Below are 22,148 nucleotides of genomic sequence, written 5' to 3'. Positions count from 1 at the left end.
TTTTGTAATAATATAACTCCATTCAAACTCTACATTACTGCATATTTTCATATAATCTACCTGGTATTTCCAGAAGCTAATAAGAAAGCTAGAGAATGCTATGTCTGCGGTGGAGTTCGTATAGCCAAATACTGCTCCCCTGACAGCAGCACTAGAAGTTAACTCATTCTCCAGAGATGTAAAGTAACTAATCAGCAACAGACAGACACAGACAGACAGACCTAAACGTTTTTAGAGATTACTGCATTATATCACATTGCAGTGTTGTCTGTTTACCGCTAGGTGTCTCCCTTCCTGCTCCTTTCTACCTCATCTCACACACTGACACACACACATACGCGCGATAACACAATCTGCCTCTTTTTACCTGCTGGTGTGTCTTTCAGATTTTTGTGTTGTTTTTTAATCAACATGTATTATTTTGTATAAACAGAGATTCTACTATTTTCATCTTTCTTTAATCGTTTTCCATATGGCATGTGAGGGAACACCAACAGGGGACACCGACAGCAAGGACGCTGTGAGAGGCTTCTGCCCAATCTGTCTGTCTCTGCGTGAGTCTGTTTGTCTGTCTACTACAAGAGAAATAAGGATGATGTAATGTTTACTATGTAACTGTCTTTGTTTGCTTGCACAGCCTGGAAAAAAGAGAAGACTACTCTATATCTCTGTCACTTAATCAGAATCAAAGGTAAAGCCCTTAAATCAAATTTCTCTTTCAAAGGTATCGCAGAAAAACATCCAGAACAGTAGGCTCCAAAAATGTTATTCATTTATTTTTACAGAAAATTTGCCAGTGTGCTATAGGCTAGAAGTCCGTTGTAGTCGTTGTCCTACTGTCTCTCTGTGACTGCCATAGTACTATAGAGGTTCAGCACGCCACTCTTCCATGCAACCTGGCTCTCGTACTACAGTACTTGCAGTAAACACTGGTGAGCCGAGTTTGCGACAGACCACGCCCCCTTGATCCAGCTGGTGGCAACATGCGTGATGACATCACCACTGCGTTCGGCCATTGGCTGGGAGACATCTCCGTCCTGGCCAATCAGGCGTTAGCAAGGTGACGTCAGCCAAGATCCCCTGTTAATTTTCTATGGGAGAGGCGGGGCTGAGAATGATCGTCGACGTCAGACAGAGCTGAATTCAGCGCCGTGATTGGCTGTTCGGTGCGAGATGAAGGTCTGTTGCTGAGAGAAAAGAAAGGAGGAGTGTAATCAGCGAAAGGAGAGATGCAAAGGAGTGAAAGCGGTGTAATGGCACAACATTTTACACTATAACAATTATAAAGAAAACGAATATCTCAACCATTGAACAAGGAAATGGGCTCGAGAGCAGTAAAACTTTGTAGGACCCCCTCAGCCCCCCTTCTTTCTGAATCACTCCATCCCACTTTCCCCAATTCTTCAGGTCTGCAGAGGGAGTAGACATATTTGCAGAAATCACGGATGAGCTTGTAGTTCTGTAAGTGCTCACACTATCAACGATCTATATTTTCCTTGGTGTTTTCGTGATAAAGAACGTCCCACAGTGGACTGTCTAGCCAGGGATGGCCCTTGCGCTGTCAGTTGTGGTAAACGTGCCCCATTATTTTGGAGGGGGGAGGACACCTATGCTATTCTATTGGCTAAACTCTGATTCGGTCCCTCCCTTAGGCCCACCCACACACTGTTCCTATGGTTCCCAATGCTCTTATTGGATACTGTATAGTTTGGGACTAGGCACTGGCTTTGTCTAATATCCCATAGCCATTCGCCAGATACACGTGTCAATCATGTGGACATTGACAGCGGTCCACACCTTTTCCTTTGTACCGTTAACGCTGGTAGGCTACTGTACTTGTCAGAGATCTGTGATTGGTCAGAGAGGCCAGCTGTTAGTGGTTCATTCACCATTTTGAGACTGTAGTGGAAAAGGGACCCAGATCTTTTTTTATCCCTGTTTGAGTTGCTCTGGGAAAAATAGATGTTTTACGGAGGGAAATTAAAGTGCGAGCCCGGACCACACAGTAGCAACGGCCAGCCGAGGGATGTTACCCGCGAGCGTGCAAGCTTCCTCATCTGCAAAATAGGATCGTACATGTTTCTATTGCCAACTGAATTTTTCTGTTTGGGTGAGTTACAACTAACTGACTTGTATGTTCTTCTCCAACAAGCTAACAACAGTTACTATCAACGGTTAACGGTCGGTCTGGTTGCCCTGTTTTTCGTACTGATCGCGTGTAAAGAAGAGTGACACAGCTTTCTTGCTAAGTATCAAGGAAGGGACGAGAGAAAAGAGGAGAGGGGGTGAGGGTGCACAGTCACTAAACTTTGTCAACGGATTAACTGCATAACCTGCAAGCAAGCTACAAGTAACTTTGCACTACTATTCTCCACCTCAACGTTGCAGTAAACTTGACTTTTTGCATAGCAGTAAGTAGGTAATCGACCCATCTTGCATACCCCAGTGCAGCAAATACATGACACCCCAGGATTTACTATTGCTGTCCTAACTGTTTGTAAATAGTAAACGAATGGAACACTATGTCCTAAATTGCCTAAAACAGTCCGGAGCAGTTGTAATGACGTTGTTGTTACTGCTACTACTACTACTACTACTACTACTACTACTGAGCAGTAGTTGCCAGATTAGCTAGCGATTTGTGACCCGCTTAAAATGAATGCTGTTTAGCTCGCTGAATTGAACTTTTGCGTCATGAACCGTCCCTGAAGTAACTGCACAATTTGCAATATATTTTAGTGTTAGAGAAAGATGTGCAAAGCTGCGTTGTGTAGAAAATGTCGTTGGGCTAAGCATTCGACACAGGCTGTTGTGTTTGTTTGCTTTAGGTAAGACAGCCTCAACTCCTTTGACATTGTGCAGTATGGAGTGCAGCGGCTCTAGTACTAGCTAGGCTACTCTTGATCAGATCAGCGCAGAACCAAGGCCGGGGAGAAACAGCTCGTGTGCTGTCTGGCACTATGTAACGGATCCTCTCAGGCCGTGCTCCCACTTTTCTGCCCAGCTAAACTACTATCACAGCACTCCAGAGGCGTCTTGGCTGCATTGAGCTGCAGTTTCCTTTTAGACTTTTCTACATTTGACATGTAGAGTATTTACAGAGAGTTAAACAACATTTGCAATTGGGGTATACAGACTTGTACCTTGGTGCTGTCAGAACTGACAGCATTTGCAATGTATTGCAGATTATGCATTTAGAAAACCTGATTTTGTATCATCATCATTGCTTTCATCACTTAATTTGTGCATGCAAATGGAAATCTCTCCTAGATTGAAATGTATCCTGTAGTTTAGCAGAGCAGTTTGCCATTGATTTGGCATTGGCAGTCCTGCCATTGGGTCTCACTCATCACTGGACACCTCTGGTCCATGCTAAAGCTGTAGATCAATAACTGACTGGAGTCCTTAACGGTTGTTTCAACCTTCAATATTTCTGTTTCATCAATAATATGGACAGTGACAGTCATAATTATGCCAGCAAGCAACTGACAGTATTTGAACTACGTCACAACTAAACTGATGTTCTCCACCGTAGCGCCCTCACACACTCACTCACACACTCGTTCATAGTTCTCCCTCTCACTACACCAAAAATACCCTGTCAAAATGTGTTCCTTAATGTCGCATTGTGCGATCACCCCACACCCTCGTCATACAGTGAGTACGTACGCAAGAGCTACTCAAGTGTGTGTGTGATGTGTGTTATTTTTTGCTGTTTCATGTGTGTTGGTGTAACAGTATAACTTTAGTGCATCCCCTCTTCCCGACCTCGGGCGCGAACCAGGGACCCTCTGCACACATCAACAACTGACACCCACGAAGCATCGTTACCCATCGCTCCACAAAAGCCGCGGCCCTTGCAGAGCAAGGGGCAACACTACTTCTAGGTTTCAGAGCAAGTGACGTAACTGATTGAAACGCTAGTAGCGCGTACCCCATAACTAGCTAGCCATTTCACATCCGTTACACTGGTTCCCTGGTGACCCAGTTTAAGGGTAGGATGGCCCTGTCACCACGGTAAACCACGGGGGAGAATACAGTACATTACCCTGGTACTACACCTTTTAATCCTTAGTGGTGTAGTGTATCTTAGTGCTCCCCTCTCCATCCCGTTCCCTCCACTGCAGCCCTGCGCCCTCTCAGACGCCCATAAAATACATTTCAGAGAGGGATGAACTGCAGTATGAAGAGGTGCAGCACCAAACAAGGTTGAGACAACGTGAAGTCCCACACTCAACATATGGTGTTTTGTACACACACTCTTGTGTGGCACATCTCCTGCACACGGGCAGTCGGGCACACACAGTGTACTGGGGCACTGCACTATATTCCTCACAAGTTGTTCACAAAAATTGCATTGTGGCAGTAGTTTATAACCGTGGGATAGTACAGTAATAAAGTGTAGTAGGAATAGGAACATGCTTTTATTCTACATGTGTGCCCATGTCTACACTCTCTGTTGAGATTAGATGTCTGTATTAATTACTCATCACAGTGTGTGTGTGTGTGTGTGTGTGTGTGTGTGTGTGTGTGTGTGTGTGTGTGTGTGTGTGTGTGTGTGTGTGTGTGTGTGTGTGTGTGTGTGTGGTCTTAGGCCAATGGACAATTGAACAGTGTGTCTGTTCTGTAAATTCCTGGTTGAGTGTTAGTGTGTGGGACTGCTCGCTGTGTGTTTGTAGTCAATGCTGCTCGTATTCCAGGGTGATCGTGTTTAGACTGAGTTCTGAGTACTAGGCCTTCACTGTCAGTGGGGCTAAATGTTTATCAATCAACCCCTTTAAGGCCAGTTCTGCCAGAGGCTTTCACAATACAGAATGGAATAATTTATACATTTAGATGGATCTAGTTATTGGCCTTATATTTTACTTGGGACACTGTAGACTACATTAGATGGTACTTGCATCACATGATAAAATGTACATTGTACAATATTTGTATTGTACTGTAATAAACAGGCTAATCTCCTGTTATTGCCTTTTTTTGTGATTGAGCCAGAATCAACTGATCTTTATCAAGGCCAGTAAATTATCATTGTCTTTTCCCAGAAGAAGATGCAGCATATGCGTAAAATTTCTCACAGTCAATTTCTGGAATCCAAAACAATGTATGAAGAAAAAAATGTTGGGCACATACAGACAGCTACTTTTACTTTATTACGCTTATTTTTTCAGGGACAATGCACATTACTGGGTGGCAGGTAGCCTAGCAGTTAAGAGCGTTGGGCAAGTAACCGAAAGACTTAGAATCCCAGAGCTGGCAAGGTGGAAAAATCTGCCGTTCTGCCCTTTATCAAGGCAGTTAACCCCAAACGACAACTGCACCCCGGGCACCGATAACGTCGGTAGAATGCATCCAGTTGTGCAATTGACTAGGTATCTCCTTTCCATAATCTACAGTCTCGGTTTTAGCCAGCCGGCTAATTTTAGACCGTAATCCCAGGGCCGGTTATTAAAAACACTTAAAATGGCAAGAATGACAATAAGCACATACAGAGCAGCATATGAGAAGTAACACTTAGCACGCAGACAGACGGCACAATAACACAAAAAACAACCAGTTCTTTGGAATTGTGGTCTTAAATGAAAATCAACATTTAGGTTTGATGAAAAAAAGACTAATTTTAGCCTTGGATGGTTGCTGATCTCTCTGGGCTGTATTCAACTAAAATCATGCCCATGATCAACACACTGACCTTGGCCTGATACTTCACACTCAATCTTGTACCACACACTACTTACAGGCAGTGTTTCCCCTATATTCATTTAGCAGTGACAAGCTGCCGCTGCTAAATCATGGCCCCCACTCCAAGAAATATGATGTAATATATATATACATATGTATACAGTACCAGTCAGAAGTTTGGACACACCTAATCATTCCAGGGTTTTTATTTATTTTTTACTATTTTCTACATTGTAGAATAATAATGAAGACATCACAACTATGAAATAACACATATGGAATCATGTAGTAACCAAAACAGTGGTTCTGGTTGAGAGAATGCCAAGTGTGCAAAGCTGTCATCAAGACAAAGGGTGGCTACTTTGAAGAATCTAAAATCTAAAATATTTTTGGGGATTTAAAAAAAAAGATCTGGATGGTAAAACGTCAGTGTAAACTTAAATGACAAACAAACAGATATAAAGTATGTAGAAAAGATAAAGGAGCTATGTATTATAGATAAGATCATCTTTGAGAACTAACAATCACCAAGGCATGGGGCTACCATTGATTTTGTTATAATGTTTGAGTCACTCAGATAGCATTAGAACATGGCATAAGCTATGGCAAAAGCACATTTATTGCAGGAAATTAGCTTTAAAACTGTCTGCAAATGTTCTCTCAGCCCCATGGCAAAATACGTAGAATTGCAGGAAATTAGCTTTAGAAAACCAACATTTTGTCTTTGTGGCCAATAGGAGGGCCTTTCAAATCTTTGGTCGAAGACGTGCAATTGGCCACGCCTACTACAATGACCATGACCAAACACATTTTTGGGGCTTGAGATCAGATCCGTGACTAGCTCCCTCCCCTGACTCCTCCAACACGTATCTCACCACGTCCCTACACTCACCACCTCCCTACACTCACCACCTCCCTACACTCACCACCTCCCTACACTCACCACCTCCCTACACTCACCACGTCCCTACACTCACCACCTCCCTACACTCACCACCTCCCTACACTCACCACCTCCCTACACTCACCACCTCCCTACACTCACCACCTCCCTACACTCACCACCACCCTACACTCACCACGTCCCTACACTCACCACGTCCCTACACTCACCACGTTCCTACACTCACCACCTCCTACACTCACCACCTCCCTACACTCACCACCTCCCTACACTCACCACGTCCCTACACTCACCACGTCCCTACACTCACCACCTCCCTACACTCACCACCTCCCTACACTCACCACCTCCCTACACTCACCACCTCCCTACACTCACCACGTCCCTACACTCACCACGTCCCTACACTCACCACGTCCCTACACTCACCACGTCCCTACACTCACCACCTCCCTACACTCACCACCTCCCTACACTCACCATCTCCCTACACTCACCACGTCCCTACACTCACCACGTCCCTACACTCACCACCTCCAAACACTCACCACCTCCCTACACTCACCACGTCCCTACACTCACCACCTCCCTACACTCACCACCTCCCTACACTCACCACGTCCCTACACTCACCACGTCCCTACACTCACCACGTCCCTACACTCACCACCTCCCTACACTCACCACCTCCCTACACTCACCACGTCCCTACGCTCACCAACTCCCTACACTCACCACCTCCCTACACTCACCACCTCCCTACACTCACCACGTCCCTACACTCACCACGTCCCTACACTCACCACCTTCCTACACTCACCACCTCCCTACACTCACCACCTCCCTACACGCACCACCTCCCTACACTCACCACCTCCCTACACTCACCATCTCCCTACACTCACCACCTCCCTACACTCACCACCTCCCTACACTCACCACCTCCCTACACTCACCACGTCCCTACACTCACCACGTCCCTACACTCACCACGTCCCTACACTCACCATCTCCCTACACTCACCACCTCCCTACACTCACCACCTCCCTACACTCACCACCTCCCTACACTCACCACCTCCCTACACTCACCACGTCCCTACACTCACCACCTCCCTACACTCACCACCTCCCTACACTCACCACCTCCCTACACTCACCACCTCCCTACACTCACCACGTCCCTACACTCACCACCTCCCTACGCTCACCACCTCCCTACGCTCACCACCTCCCTACGCTCACCACCTCCCTACGCTCACCACCTCCCTACGCTCACCACCTCCCTACGCTCACCACCTCCCTACGCTCACCACGTCCCTACACTCACCACGTCCCTACACTCACCACCTCCCTACACTCACCACCTCCCTACACTCACCACCTCCCTACACGCACCACCTCCCTACACTCACCACCTCCCTACACTCACCACCTCCCTACACTCACCACCTCCCTACACTCACCACCTCCCTACACTCACCACGTCCCTACACTCACCACGTCCCTACACTCACCACGTCCCTACACTCACCACCTCCCTACACTCACCACCTCCCTACACTCACCACCTCCCTACACTCACCACGTCCCTACACTCACCACCTCCCTACACTCACCACCTCCCTACACTCACCACGTCCCTACACTCACCACCTCCCTACACTCACCACCTCCCTACACTCACCACCTCCCTACACTCACCACCTCCCTACACTCACCACCACCCTACACTCACCACGTCCCTACACTCACCACGTCCCTACACTCACCACGTTCCTACACTCACCACCTCCTACACTCACCACCTCCCTACACTCACCACCTCCCTACACTCACCACGTCCCTACACTCACCACGTCCCTACACTCACCACGTCCCTACACTCACCACCTCCCTACACTCACCACCTCCCTACACTCACCACCTCCCTACACTCACCACGTCCCTACACTCACCACGTCCCTACACTCACCACCTCCCTACACTCACCACCTCCTTACACTCACCACGTCCCTACACTCACCACGTCCCTACACTCACCACCTCCAAACACTCACCACCTCCCTACACTCACCACGTCCCTACACTCACCACCTCCCTACACTCACCACCTCCCTACACTCACCACGTCCCTACACTCACCACGTCCCTACACTCACCACCTCCCTACACTCACCACCTCCCTACACTCACCACGTCCCTACGCTCACCACCTCCCTACGCTCACCACCTCCCTACGCTCACCACCTCCCTACGCTCACCACGTCCCTACACTCACCACGTCCCTACACTCACCACCTTCCTACACTCACCACCTCCCTACACTCACCACCTCCCTACACTCACCACCTCCCTACACTCACCATCTCTCTACACTCACCACCTCCCTACACTCACCACCTCCCTACACTCACCACCTCCCTACACTCACCACGTCCCTACACTCACCACGTCCCTACACTCACCATCTCCCTACACTCACCACCTCCCTACACTCACCACCTCCCTACACTCACCACCTCCCTACACTCACCACGTCCCTACACTCACCACCTCCCTACACTCACCACCTCCCTACACTCACCACCTCCCTACACTCACCACCTCCCTACACTCACCACTACTAGGGACAGGAGGTTTTCCTCACAACGTCCCTACACTCACCACAACTAGGGGCCAGGAGGTTTACCACACCACATCCCTACACTCACCACAACTAGGGACCAGGAGGTTTACCACACCACATCCCTACACTCTCCTCAACTAGGGGCCAGGAGGTTTACCACACCACGTCCCTACACTCACCACAACTAGGGACAGGAGGTTTTCCTCTCAACGTCCCTACACTCACCACAACTAGGGACAGGAGGTTTACCGCACCAAGTCCCTACACTCACCACAACTAGGGCCAGGAGGTTTTCCTCTCAACGTCCCTACACTCACCACGTCCCTACACTCACCACTACAAGGGACAGGAGGTTTTCCTCTCAACGTCCCTACACTCACCACAACTAGGGGCCAGGAGGTTTACTGCACCACGTCCCTACACTCACCACAACTAGGGGCCAGGAGGTTTTCCCTCATAACGTCTCTACACTCACCACAACTAGGGACAGGAGGTTTACCACACGACGTCCCTACACTCACCACAACTAGGGGCCAGGAGGTTTACCGCACCAAGTCCCTACACTCACCACAACTAGGGACAGGAGGTTTTCCTCACAACGTCTCTACACTCACCACAACTAGGGACAGGAGGTTTTCCTCACAACGTCCCTACACTCACCACAACTAGGGACAGGAGGTTTTCCTCTCAATGTCCCTACACTCACCACAACTAGGGGCCAGGAGGTTTACCGCACCACGTCCCTACACTCACCACGTCCCTACACTCACCACCTCCCTACACTCACCACGTCCCTACACTCACCACGTCCCTACACTCACCACCTCCCTACACTCACCACCTCCCTACACTCACCACCTCCCTACACTCACCACCTCCCTACACTCACCACCTCCCTACATCCACCACGTCCCTACACTCACCACCTCCCTACACTCACCACCTCCCTACACTCACCACGTCCCTACACTCACCACCTCCCTACACTCACCACCTCCCTACACTCACCACCTCCCTACACTCACCACCTCCCTACACTCACCACCTCCCTACACTCACCACCTCCCTACACTCACCACGTCCCTACACTCACCACCTCCCTACACTCACCACCTCCCTACACTCACCACCTCCCTACGCTCACCACGTCCCTACGCTCACCACCTCCCTACGCTCACCACCTCCCTACACTCACCACCTCCCTACACTCACCACGTCCCTACACTCACCACGTCCCTACACTCACCACCTTCCTACACTCACCACCTCCCTACACTCACCACCTCCCTACACGCACCACCTCCCTACACTCACCACCTCCCTACACTCACCACCTTCCTACACTCACCACCTCCCTACACTCACCACCTCCCTACACGCACCACCTCCCTACACTCACCACCTCCCTACACTCACCACCTCCCTACACTCACCACCTCCCTACACTCACCACCTCCCTACACTCACCACCTCCCTACACTCACCACGTCCCTACACTCACCACGTCCCTACACTCACCACGTCCCTACACTCACCACCTCCCTACACTCACCACCTCCCTACACTCACCACCTCCCTACACTCACCACCTCCCTACACTCACCACGTCCCTACACTCACCACCTCCCTACACTCACCACGTCCCTACACTCACCACCTCCCTACACTCACCACCTCCCTACACTCACCACGTCCCTACACTCACCACCTCCCTACACTCACCACCTCCCTACACTCACCACCTCCCTACACTCACCACCTCCCTACACTCACCACCTCCCTACACTCACCACCACCCTACACTCACCACGTCCCTACACTCACCACGTTCCTACACTCACCACCTCCTACACTCACCACCTCCCTACACTCACCACCTCCCTACACTCACCACGTCCCTACACTCACCACGTCCCTACACTCACCACGTCCCTACACTCACCACGTCCCTACACTCACCACCTCCCTACACTCACCACCTCCCTACACTCACCACCTCCCTACACTCACCACCTCCCTACACTCACCACGTCCCTACACTCACCACGTCCCTACACTCACCACCTCCCTACACTCACCATCTCCCTACACTCACCATCTCCCTACACTCACCACGTCCCTACACTCACCACGTCCCTACACTCACCACCTCCAAACACTCACCACCTCCCTACACTCACCACGTCCCTACACTCACCACCTCCCTACACTCACCACCTCCCTACACTCACCACGTCCCTACACTCACCACGTCCCTACACTCACCACGTCCCTACACTCAACACCTCCCTACACTCACCACCTCCCTACACTCACCACGTCCCTACGCTCACCACCTCCCTACGCTCACCACCTCCCTACACTCACCACCTCCCTACACTCACCACGTCCCTACACTCACCACGTCCCTACACTCACCACCTTCCTACACTCACCACCTCCCTACACTCACCACCTCCCTACACTCACCACCTCCCTACACTCACCACCTCCCTACACTCACCATCTCTCTACACTCACCACCTCCCTACACTCACCACCTCCCTACACTCACCACCTCCCTACACTCACCACGTCCCTACACTCACCACGTCCCTACACTCACCACGTCCCTACACTCACCACGTCCCTACACTCACCATCTCCCTACACTCACCACCTCCCTACACTCACCACCTCCCTACACTCACCACCTCCCTACACTCACCACGTCCCTACACTCACCACCTCCCTACACTCACCACCTCCCTACACTCACCACCTCCCTACACTCACCACCTCCCTACACTCACCACTACTAGGGACAGGAGGTTTTCCTCACAACGTCCCTACACTCACCACAACTAGGGGCCAGGAGGTTTACCACACCACATCCCTACACTCACCACAACTAGGGACCAGGAGGTTTACCACACCACATCCCTACACTCTCCTCAACTAGGGGCCAGGAGGTTTACCACACCACGTCCCTACACTCACCACAACTAGGGACAGGAGGTTTTCCTCTCAACGTCCCTACACTCACCACAACTAGGGACAGGAGGTTTACCGCACCAAGTCCCTACACTCACCACAACTAGGGCCAGGAGGTTTTCCTCTCAACGTCCCTACACTCACCACGTCCCTACACTCACCACTACAAGGGACAGGAGGTTTTCCTCTCAACGTCCCTACACTCACCACAACTAGGGGCCAGGAGGTTTACTGCACCACGTCCCTACACTCACCACAACTAGGGGCCAGGAGGTTTTCCCTCATAACGTCTCTACACTCACCACAACTAGGAACAGGAGGTTTACCACACGACGTCCCTACACTCACCACAACTAGGGGCCAGGAGGTTTACCGCACCAAGTCCCTACACTCACCACAACTAGGGACAGGAGGTTTTCCTCACAACGTCTCTACACTCACCACAACTAGGGACAGGAGGTTTTCCTCACAACGTCCCTACACTCACCACAACTAGGGACAGGAGGTTTTCCTCTCAATGTCCCTACACTCACCACAACTAGGGGCCAGGAGGTTTACCGCACCACGTCCCTACACTCACCACGTCCCTACACTCACCACGTCCCTACACTCACCACCTCCCTACACTCACCACCTCCCTACACTCACCACGTCCCTACACTCACCAAGTCCCTACACTCACCACCTCCCTACACTCACCACCTCCCTACACTCACCACCTCCCTACACTCACCACCTCCCTACACTCACCACCTCCCTACACTCACCACGTCCCTACACTCACCACGTCCCTACACTCACCACCTCCCTACACTCACCACCTCCCTACACTCACCACCTCCCTACACGCACCACCTCCCTACACTCACCACCTCCCTACACTCACCACCTCCCTACACTCACCACCTCCCTACACTCACCACCTCCCTACACTCACCACGTCCCTACACTCACCACGTCCCTACACTCACCACGTCCCTACACTCACCACCTCCCTACACTCACCACCTCCCTACACTCACCACCTCCCTACACTCACCACCTCCCTACACTCACCACGTCCCTACACTCACCACCTCCCTACACTCACCACCTCCCTACACTCACCACCTCCCTACACTCACCACCTCCCTACACTCACCACGTCCCTACACTCACCACCTCCCTACACTCACCACCTCCCTACACTCACCACCTCCCTACACTCACCACCTCCCTACACTCACCACCACCCTACACTCACCACGTCCCTACACTCACCACGTCCCTACACTCACCACGTTCCTACACTCACCACCTCCTACACTCACCACCTCCCTACACTCACCACCTCCCTACACTCACCACGTCCCTACACTCACCACGTCCCTACACTCACCACGTCCCTACACTCACCACGTCCCTACACTCACCACCTCCCTACACTCACCACCTCCCTACACTCACCACCTCCCTACACTCACCACGTCCCTACACTCACCACGTCCCTACACTCACCACCTCCCTACACTCACCACCTCCTTACACTCACCACGTCCCTACACTCACCACGTCCCTACACTCACCACCTCCAAACACTCACCACCTCCCTACACTCACCACGTCCCTACACTCACCACCTCCCTACACTCACCACCTCCCTACACTCACCACCTCCCTACACTCACCACGTCCCTACACTCACCACGTCCCTACACTCACCACGTCCCTACACTCACCACCTCCCTACACTCACCACCTCCCTACACTCACCACGTCCCTACGCTCACCACCTCCCTACGCTCACCACCTCCCTACGCTCACCACCTCCCTACACTCACCACGTCCCTACACTCACCACGTCCCTACACTCACCACCTTCCTACACTCACCACCTCCCTACACTCACCACCTCCCTACACTCACCACCTCCCTACACTCACCATCTCTCTACACTCACCACCTCCCTACACTCACCACCTCCCTACACTCACCACCTCCCTACACTCACCACGTCCCTACACTCACCACGTCCCTACACTCACCATCTCCCTACACTCACCACCTCCCTACACTCACCACCTCCCTACACTCACCACCTCCCTACACTCACCACGTCCCTACACTCACCACCTCCCTACACTCACCACCTCCCTACACTCACCACCTCCCTACACTCACCACCTCCCTACACTCACCACTACTAGGGACAGGAGGTTTTCCTCACAACGTCCCTACACTCACCACAACTAGGGGCCAGGAGGTTTACCACACCACATCCCTACACTCACCACAACTAGGGACCAGGAGGTTTACCACACCACATCCCTACACTCTCCTCAACTAGGGGCCAGGAGGTTTACTGCACCACGTCCCTACACTCACCACAACTAGGGGCCAGGAGGTTTTCCCTCATAACGTCTCTACACTCACCACAACTAGGGACAGGAGGTTTACCACACGACGTCCCTACACTCACCACAACTAGGGGCCAGGAGGTTTACCGCACCAAGTCCCTACACTCACCACAACTAGGGACAGGAGGTTTTCCTCACAACGTCTCTACACTCACCACAACTAGGGACAGGAGGTTTTCCTCACAACGTCCCTACACTCACCACAACTAGGGACAGGAGGTTTTCCTCTCAATGTCCCTACACTCACCACAACTAGGGGCCAGGAGGTTTACCGCACCACGTCCCTACACTCACCACGTCCCTACACTCACCACGTCCCTACACTCACCACCTCCCTACACTCACCACCTCCCTACACTCACCACGTCCCTACACTCACCACGTCCCTACACTCACCACCTCCCTACACTCACCACCTCCCTACACTCACCACCTCCCTACACTCACCACCTCCCTACACTCACCACCTCCCTACACTCACCACGTCCCTACACTCACCACGTCCCTACACTCACCACCTCCCTACACTCACCACCTCCCTACACTCACCACCTCCCTACACGCACCACCTCCCTACACTCACCACCTCCCTACACTCACCACCTCCCTACACTCACCACCTCCCTACACTCACCACCTCCCTACACTCACCACGTCCCTACACTCACCACGTCCCTACACTCACCACGTCCCTACACTCACCACCTCCCTACACTCACCACCTCCCTACACTCACCACCTCCCTACACTCACCACGTCCCTACACTCACCACCTCCCTACACTCACCACCTCCCTACACTCACCACCTCCCTACACTCACCACCTCCCTACACTCACCACGTCCCTACACTCACCACCTCCCTACACTCACCACCTCCCTACACTCACCACCTCCCTACACTCACCACCTCCCTACACTCACCACCACCCTACACTCACCACGTCCCTACACTCACCACGTCCCTACACTCACCACGTTCCTACACTCACCACCTCCTACACTCACCACCTCCCTACACTCACCACCTCCCTACACTCACCACGTCCCTACACTCACCACGTCCCTACACTCACCACGTCCCTACACTCACCACGTCCCTACACTCACCACGTCCCTACACTCACCACCTCCCTACACTCACCACCTCCCTACACTCACCACCTCCCTACACTCACCACGTCCCTACACTCACCACGTCCCTACACTCACCACCTCCCTACACTCACCACCTCCTTACACTCACCACGTCCCTACACTCACCACGTCCCTACACTCACCACCTCCAAACACTCACCACCTCCCTACACTCACCACGTCCCTACACTCACCACCTCCCTACACTCACCACCTCCCTACACTCACCACCTCCCTACACTCACCACGTCCCTACACTCACCACCTCCCTACACTCACCACCTCCTTACACTCACCACGTCCCTACACTCACCACGTCCCTACACTCACCACCTCCAAACACTCACCACCTCCCTACACTCACCACGTCCCTACACTCACCACCTCCCTACACTCACCACCTCCCTACACTCACCACCTCCCTACACTCACCACGTCCCTACACTCACCACGTCCCTACACTCACCACGTCCCTACACTCACCACCTCCCTACACTCACCACCTCCCTACACTCACCACGTCCCTACGCTCACCACCTCCCTACGCTCACCACCTCCCTACGCTCACCACCTCCCTACACTCACCACGTCCCTACACTCACCACGTCCCTACACTCACCACCTTCCTACACTCACCACCTCCCTACACTCACCACCTCCCTACACTCACCACCTCCCTACACTCACCATCTCTCTACACTCACCACCTCCCTACACTCACCACCTCCCTACACTCACCACCTCCCTACACTCACCACGTCCCTACACTCACCACGTCCCTACACTCACCATCTCCCTACACTCACCACCTCCCTACACTCACCACCTCCCTACACTCACCACCTCCCTACACTCACCACGTCCCTACACTCACCACCTCCCTACACTCACCACCTCCCTACACTCACCACCTCCCTACACTCACCACCTCCCTACACTCACCACTACTAGGGACAGGAGGTTTTCCTCACAACGTCCCTACACTCACCACAACTAGGGGCCAGGAGGTTTACCACACCACATCCCTACACTCACCACAACTAGGGACCAGGAGGTTTACCACACCACATCCCTACACTCTCCTCAACTAGGGGCCAGGAGGTTTACCACACCACGTCCCTACACTCACCACAACTAGGGACAGGAGGTTTTCCTCTCAACGTCCCTACACTCACCACAACTAGGGACAGGAGGTTTACCGCACCAAGTCCCTACACTCACCACAACTAGGGCCAGGAGGTTTTCCTCTCAACGTCCCTACACTCACCACGTCCCTACACTCACCACTACAAGGGACAGGAGGTTTTCCTCTCAACGTCCCTACACTCACCACAACTAGGGGCCAGGAGGTTTACTGCACCACGTCCCTACACTCACCACAACTAGGGGCCAGGAGGTTTTCCCTCATAACGTCTCTACACTCACCACAACTAGGGACAGGAGGTTTACCACACGACGTCCCTACACTCACCACAACTAGGGGCCAGGAGGTTTACCGCACCAAGTCCCTACACTCACCACAACTAGGGACAGGAGGTTTTCCTCACAACGTCTCTACACTCACCACAACTAGGGACAGGAGGTTTTCCTCACAACGTCCCTACACTCACCACAACTAGGGACAGGAGGTTTTCCTCTCAATGTCCCTACACTCACCACAACTAGGGGCCAGGAGGTTTACCGCACCACGTCCCTACACTCACCACGTCCCTACACTCACCACCTCCCTACACTCACCACGTCCCTACACTCACCACGTCCCTACACTCACCACCTCCCTACACTCACCACCTCCCTACACTCACCACCTCCCTACACTCACCACCTCCCTACACTCACCACGTCCCTACACTCACCACGTCCCTACACTCACCACCTCCCTACACTCACCACCTCCCTACACTCACCACCTCCCTACACTCACCACCTCCCTACATCCACCACGTCCCTACACTCACCACCTCCCTACACTCACCACCTCCCTACACTCACCACGTCCCTACACTCACCACCTCCCTACACTCACCACCTCCCTACACTCACCACCTCCCTACACTCACCACCTCCCTACACTCACCACCTCCCTACACTCACCACGTCCCTACACTCACCACCTCCCTACACTCACCACCTCCCTACACTCACCACGTCCCTACGCTCACCACGTCCCTACGCTCACCACCTCCCTACGCTCACCACCTCCCTACGCTCACCACGTCCCTACACTCACCACGTCCCTACACTCACCACGTCCCTACACTCACCACCTCCCTACACTCACCACCTCCCTACACGCACCACCTCCCTACACTCACCACCTCCCTACACTCACCACCTTCCTACACTCACCACCTCCCTACACTCACCACCTCCCTACACGCACCACCTCCCTACACTCACCACCTCCCTACACTCACCACCTCCCTACACTCACCACCTCCCTACACTCACCACCTCCCTACACTCACCACGTCCCTACACTCACCACGTCCCTACACTCACCACGTCCCTACACTCACCACGTCCCTACACTCACCACGTCCCTACACTCACCACCTCCCTACACTCACCACCTCCCTACACTCACCACCTCCCTACACTCACCACCTCCCTACACTCACCACGTCCCTACACTCACCACCTCCCTACACTCACCACGTCCCTACACTCACCACCTCCCTACACTCACCACCTCCCTACACTCACCACGTCCCTACACTCACCACCTCCCTACACTCACCACCTCCCTACACTCACCACCTCCCTACACTCACCACCTCCCTACACTCACCACCTCCCTACACTCACCACCTCCCTACACTCACCACCTCCCTACACTCACCACCACCCTACACTCACCACGTCCCTACACTCACCACGTCCCTACACTCACCACGTTCCTACACTCACCACCTCCTACACTCACCACCTCCCTACACTCACCACCTCCCTACACTCACCACGTCCCTACACTCACCACGTCCCTACACTCACCACGTCCCTACACTCACCACGTCCCTACATTCACCACCTCCCTACACTCACCACCTCCCTACACTCACCACCTCCCTACACTCACCACGTCCCTACACTCACCACGTCCCTACACTCACCACCTCCCTACACTCACCATCTCCCTACACTCACCACGTCCCTACACTCACCACGTCCCTACACTCACCACCTCCAAACACTCACCACCTCCCTACACTCACCACGTCCCTACACTCACCACCTCCCTACACTCACCACCTCCCTACACTCACCACGTCCCTACACTCACCACGTCCCTACACTCACCACGTCCCTACACTCAACACCTCCCTACACTCACCACCTCCCTACACTCACCACGTCCCTACGCTCACCACCTCCCTACGCTCACCACCTCCCTACACTCACCACCTCCCTACACTCACCACGTCCCTACACTCACCACGTCCCTACACTCACCACCTTCCTACACTCACCACCTCCCTACACTCACCACCTCCCTACACGCACCACCTCCCTACACTCACCACCTCCCTACACTCACCATCTCTCTACACTCACCACCTCCCTACACTCACCACCTCCCTACACTCACCACCTCCCTACACTCACCACGTCCCTACACTCACCACGTCCCTACACTCACCACGTCCCTACACTCACCATCTCCCTACACTCACCAACTCCCTACACTCACCACCTCCCTACACTCACCACCTCCCTACACTCACCACGTCCCTACACTCACCACCTCCCTACACTCACCACCTCCCTACACTAACCACCTCCCTACACTCACCACCTCCCTACACTCACCACTACTAGGGACAGGAGGTTTTCCTCACAACGTCCCTACACTCACCACAACTAGGGGCCAGGAGGTTTACCACACCACATCCCTACACTCACCACAACTAGGGACCAGGAGGTTTACCACACCACATCCCTACACTCTCCTCAACTAGGGGCCAGGAGGTTTACCACACCACGTCCCTACACTCACCACAACTAGGGACAGGAGGTTTTCCTCTCAACGTCCCTACACTCACCACAACTAGGGACAGGAGGTTTACCGCACCAAGTCCCTACACTCACCACAACTAGGGCCAGGAGGTTTTCCTCTCAACGTCCCTACACTCACCACGTCCCTACACTCACCACTACAAGGGACAGGAGGTTTTCCTCTCAACGTCCCTACACTCACCACAACTAGGGGCCAGGAGGTTTACTGCACCACGTCCCTACACTCACCACAACTAGGGGCCAGGAGGTTTTCCCTCATAACGTCTCTACACTCACCACAACTAGGGACAGGAGGTTTACCACACGACGTCCCTACACTCACCACAACTAGGGGCCAGGAGGTTTACCGCACCAAGTCCCTACACTCACCACAACTAGGGACAGGAGGTTTTCCTCACAACGTCTCTACACTCACCACAACTAGGGACAGGAGGTTTTCCTCACAACGTCCCTACACTCACCACAACTAGGGACAGGAGGTTTTCCTCTCAATGTCCCTACACTCACCACAACTAGGGGCCAGGAGGTTTACCGCACCACGTCCCTACACTCACCACGTCCCTACACTCACCACGTCCCTACACTCACCACCTCCCTACACTCACCACCTCCCTACACTCACCACGTCCCTACACTCACCACGTCCCTACACTCACCACCTCCCTACACTCACCACCTCCCTACACTCACCACCTCCCTACACTCACCACCTCCCTACACTCACCACCTCCCTACACTCACCAGGTCCCTACACTCACCACGTCCCTACACTCACCACCTCCCTACACTCACCACCTCCCTACACTCACCACCTCCCTACACTCACCACCTCCCTACACCCACCACGTCCCTACACTCACCACCTCCCTACACTCACCACCTCCCTACACTCACCACGTCCCTACACTCACCACCTCCCTACACTCACCACCTCCCTACACTCACCACCTCCCTACACTCACCACCTCCCTACACTCACCACCTCCCTACACTCACCACTACTAGGGACAGGAGGTTTTCCTCATAACGTCCCTACACTCACCACAACTAGGGGCCAGGAGGTTTACCACACCACATCCCTACACTCACCACAACTAGGGACCAGGAGGTTTACCACACCACATCCCTACACTCACCACAACTAGGGACCAGGAGGTTTACCACACCACATCCCTACACTCACCTCAACTAGGGGCCAGGAGGTTTACCACACCACATTCCTACACTCACCACAACTAGGGACAGGAGGTTTTCCTCACCACGTCCCTACACTCACCACAACTTGGGCCAGGAGGTTTACCACACCAAGTCCCTACACTCACCACAACTAGGGCCAGGAGGTTTTCCTCTCAACGTTCCTACACTCACCACAACTAGGGACAGGAGATTTTCCTCTCAACGTCCCTACACTCACCACAACTAGGGACAGGAGGTTTACCACACCACGTCCCTACACTCACCACAACTACGGACAGGAGATTTTCCTCTCAACGTCCCTACACTCACCACAACTAGTGGCCAGGAGGTTTACTGCACCACGTCCCTAAACTCACCACAACTAGGGGCCAGGAGGTTTTCCTCATAACGTCTCTACACTCACCACAACTAGGGACACGAGGTTTACCACACAACATCCCTACACTCACCACAACTAGAGACAGGAGGTTTTCCTCTCAATGTCCCTACACTCACCACAACTAGGGGCCAGGAGGTTTTCCTCACAACGTCCCTACACTCACCACAACTAGAGACAGGAGTTTTTCCTCTCAATGTCCCTACACTCACCACAACTAGGGGCCAGGAGGTTTACCGCACCACGTCCCTACACTCACCACGTCCCTACACTCACCACGTCCCCACACTCACCACCTCCCTACACTCACCACGTCCCTACACTCACCACCTCCCTACACTCACCACCTCCCTACACTCACCACGTCCCTACACTCACCACGTCCCTACACTCACCACCTCCCTACACTCACCACGTCCCTACACTCACCACCTCCCTACACTCACCACCTCCCTACACTCACCACGTCCCTACACTCACCACCTCCCTACAATCACCACCTCCCTACACTCACCACCTCCCTACACTCACCACGTCCCTACACTCACCACGTCCCTACACTCACCACCTCCCTACACTCACCACGTCCCTACACTCACCACCTCCCTACACTCACCACCTCCCTACACTCACCACCTCCCTACACTCACCACCTCCCTACACTCACCACCTCCCTACACTCACCACCTCCCTACACTCACCACCTCCCTACACTCACCAGTACTAGGGACAGGAGGTTTTCCTCACAACGTCCCTACACTCACCACAACTACATCCCTACACTCACCACAACTAGGGACCAGGAGGTTTACCACACCACATCCCTACACTCAACTCA

General features: G+C 53.0%; 1 protein-coding gene across 3 annotated transcripts in view; it reads left to right on the top strand.

The window, feature by feature from the left end:
• The first annotated feature begins 322 nt into the window (after positions 1-322).
• The window catches only part of LOC129837139 (protein capicua homolog), a 79,499-nt gene continuing 57,673 nt past the window's right edge, over positions 323-22,148 (top strand). The window contains exon 1 of one of the 3 annotated variants that reach the window (XM_055903052.1): positions 323-554. The gene's annotated coding sequence lies outside the window, so the exon portion shown is untranslated. Of the gene's footprint in view, positions 555-1,879; positions 2,111-22,148 lie in introns of those variants that run through there. The other 2 variants (XM_055903053.1, XM_055903050.1) reach the window with 2 other exon arrangements.

Source organism: Salvelinus fontinalis, chromosome 38, assembly GCF_029448725.1.
Source record: "Salvelinus fontinalis isolate EN_2023a chromosome 38, ASM2944872v1, whole genome shotgun sequence".
Classification (NCBI taxonomy): domain Eukaryota; kingdom Metazoa; phylum Chordata; class Actinopteri; order Salmoniformes; family Salmonidae; genus Salvelinus; species Salvelinus fontinalis.
Note: the sequence above shows the minus strand (reverse complement) of the source record. Positions and strands in the feature narration are given on the sequence as shown.